Here is a 4,125-nt window from a genome sequence, read left to right on the forward strand (position 1 = left end):
TTGACTGCTTTTTTTTTTTTTTAATGGAGATCACACTGAGCATCTCCTATGATGATATCTCGGAAGATATTAATTTTACGACCCATATTTACTAGACTTCTTGTTTTGTTTTGATGAATACCATCACCTCTCAAAATATTGAATGCTTTATTTTTCTAACACCTTGTATGTGTACCAGTCTTTCTCTTTCTCTGGCTGTGTATATATATATATATATATATATATATATATATATATATGTGTGTGTGTGTGTGTGTGTGTAGTGACCAACTCCACCCAAAAAATGTTCTTCAGTTGGCCAACTCAATGAATTGCAAAATAATACATCCCCTGTTTTCCGGTCACTTTCAACCGCATCACTGTGAAGCCTGAATTTTGTTTAGTAGGAACATTTAGGAATATTTTAAGGTGTGGGACATAACTTTAGACTCATGGTTTTTTTCTCTACTCAATATTACATACTGTACTATGTTGTTTAATGGAAAATTTCCTGAAGGCTGTAGATAGACGTTCTGTACATTTCTTGTTAATAATGGTTTGTTCTTCAGCGCATATGGTGCAGTTACGGAAATTATAAATGCCTAATCATGACCGGTGTTCACCCAAAAAAACTGTAGACTCTCTTCTTGGTTTTTTGTTCCCTTCCCATGTAGTTTGTGTTATTCTATATCTGTTTTTTTTTTTTTTTTTTTTTTTTTTTTTTTTTTGAGTGTAGAAGTGTTTCTTTAAGAAATTTTTCCTTTCTATTGTATCTTATTTATTTTTTTTGTTAGACTCAATATTCGGAAGTGTTTTGTTTTGAATAAGTTTGGTTTCTTTTTTGCCAAGAGATCTGCCTTCTCATTTCCTTAAATTCCGAACAATAATGGCATAGTACACTATCTTCATAATAGGTCAACTCAATTTTAATTCATTAAATTATATGTTTCTTACCCTGACTCAAAAATGGATGGACCTAATTATTTTTTTTGTGAGTAGGGCTTATCATCTCCTTCAAAATGATGTGACTGAAGATAGGGCGGGGTTTCAATCTGAAATCCAGAAGTGGTGATGGGAAGAAGAGAGGGTTTGAAGAGATGGAACAGAAAATTCAATCAGCAGTGGTTTTGAACTTCCAGCTTGAAAATTAAATCAACGTGTTTTTCCTCAATATCGCGTCTCCTCTACATCTAAATTATTCAATACAAAGTGACAATACTTCTTTATAATGGATTTAAATCTGGGCCCTGGACGCGTGTGAAGAGAATAATATACATTTTATACTGTGTACAAAGTGGTAAACTCTAGACAGACTGACAGCACAAAAAGTTACATATAAAATACGATCAATAAAACAAGTACCATAGTTTAAAACTTAGAAAACTGAACCTGAGTCAGCTGAGTGTACTCCTTCAATGCTGAGCTGGTACACTTAATATAAACAATCTTTTTCCAACCTTCTATAGGCCTATCATAGGTATTTATTTGAAATTAGAGAGCCAAAAATGAGAACGAGTAATTTGCTGAGGGTGACAATGCATTTGACAGTGTATATTATTAAATATAAAATAACACTTACATACAGGTATTAATGTTAAACTAGAAGCACTGAATTATAGAGATAAATTCTTACAGATTTTGGAATCATGTTTAAGGAATCTTAAAATTAACGACAGAATTAACAATTTTGTTCCTTCCAGCTTTTATATAGTAGTCTTGTTTTCATTATGGACAAACGACATGTAAAAGACTTTCGTTATTGCGTCACTATTATTGATCCAGTCTTCGATATCGAAACCGTGCCACTCTTTAACTGCCATTTAGTCCTTCGTCACCTCACTTGGAGCGCCTTCTTGTTGCCGGATCTTAGTTAATGGTAGTAACAATTAGAAAACAGGGTGTTCTGAAAAAAAGTTCAGTATTTAGAGAGGAAGTAGTATGCATCAAAACAAGAAATAAAAGTCCTAGAAACATGGAGCCTAAAATTAATATCTTCTGAGAAATTAACAAATATTTACCATCACTGTAATAGCAGCATTTCTTCCACTGTGACGAAAGAGTAATGAATACTTATGCATAGTTGTCCAATATTACAAACCCATAGATTTAGCATAAAAGCGGCATACATTTTGATGGGTCACTAACGACCCACTGGGCAGACATCATAGCAGTACATTAGTTAAATGAATCATGTCTCAAACAGCTCCTATTCCAAAATCAGTTTCATTTGTAATAATTCCCCACTTCAGTAATGAACATTAATACCTGAGATATCACATCTGCCCCGTGGGTTATTAACGACCCTGTCTCAAAATGCCACTTGTGCTTGAAATATAATTAAAGTTCTTGTTTCTCGTCAATTCTTAGGTCCTTACATTGAAGATAAGTCAAATTTATAAAGAAAGTTTAGGGAAGAAGTTCCGGGCAGATATGGATTAAAATATTAAAACTACTTTATTTAAGCAAGCAAGCATGTGTGTGTGTGTGTGTGTGTGTGTGTGTGTGTGTGTGTGTGTGTGTGTGTGTGTCAACTGGGTAACATTGGCCCAATTTGTTTACCATTCTCAAAGTAAACTTTTGTAATTGATGTTTGTTATTTTAATGCAACATTTTAGTAGTCCTGTATGAAGTAATAACAGCTCCTAAAGCATTGCAAACAAGTTGCTTCACGTTTATCTGAATTAACAATTTTTTTTTAATATGTTGTTGTTGTTTTCTAATGCCAGGCATTTGCCAGTAAAGTCATTTGACCTCTTGCACTCCAATATTTTTCAAAGATATTATCATGATCAGCCACTGAAGCACAGATTTTGAGATGTTCTGAATCCATTTCTTGGTTTGAGTTGCACAATGGGCAGTTAGGGGACTGATATATTCCAATTCTATGCAGGTGTTTGGCCAGTCATGGCCTGTTGCCAATCTAAATTCTTTTTTTAATATTCATTTATTTATTTAGCTAGCAAAGTAAGTACAAATTAAATTTATAAAACAAAAATGTTTCTAGCCACTACCATAAGAGCCAGACTCGTGTACAGTGTGGTCTTAGCCAATAATATAACATAAAATTTACAAAGGTATCCCTGTAACATGCCATGAAGGCACTTGGGGGCATGGAGGTAGAGCCCCATGCTTTCCATGACCTCGGCACTAGAATGAGGTGGTGTGGTCGGCACCACGCTCTGACCACATTTTACCCCCCGGGAAAGACCCGGTACTCAATTTTATAGAAGGCTGAGTGAACCTTGGGGCCGTTCTGAAAGTTTGGCAACGAGAAAAAAATCCTGTGACCACCTGGGATCGAACCCCGGACCTTCCAGTCCGTAGCCAGCTGCTCTAACAAAATTTACAAAGTTTACTAAATATAGTAAAAGGTAAAAAGGTAAAGGTATCTCCATAATATGCCATGAAGGCACTTGGGAGGCATGGAGGTAGAGCCCCATGCTTTCCATGACCTTGGCACTAGAATGAGGTGGTGTGGTCGGCACCACGCTCTGACCGCCTTTTACCCCCGGGAAAGACCCAGTACAGTAATTAACTTAATTCAAACTGATAAATAACACACACAAGGGGGGGTTGGGGAAAGAGAGAGAAAAAACACCTTTAATATATATTGATATTGGGCCAATGTTACCTTGACATGGTGTAACTTTACCCCAACTTTCCAACTTGCATAGTATACTGTATTAGGATCATCTTCGGCTATTGTAACCCCAAAATGAGTTTGGTTTACCCAAATGAGATGATAAAATGCACTGAAATAATACTCACATGACAATTTAATTAAGAACGTGAATATATTTTGATTAAGAAAACACGCAAATTGGAGATCATAATGGAATCATATTTACCAACTTTCTTGGTACATGCCAAATTTTCAATGCTGAAAATATCGTTTCACCATATAAAGTTTCCAGAATATTTTTCACACTATGGTGAATGAGAGAAGAATCCGGGGCAGAAGAAGATATCAGATGTAAGGCGACATTAAGGTATATGGATCATGTGCGGAGACTAAAATGAAAGCAGAAAATAGGAACGGTTGGAGAATGCTAGGTTTGCAGTGAAAGATCTGCCATTTTGCAGAACAGGATGTATGTATGTATAACGAAGTTGGGAAGATAAGATCAAGAAAATGACATGGAGAAC

This window comes from Periplaneta americana, chromosome 2 (assembly GCF_040183065.1).
Source record: "Periplaneta americana isolate PAMFEO1 chromosome 2, P.americana_PAMFEO1_priV1, whole genome shotgun sequence".
In the NCBI taxonomy this organism is placed as follows: domain Eukaryota; kingdom Metazoa; phylum Arthropoda; class Insecta; order Blattodea; family Blattidae; genus Periplaneta; species Periplaneta americana.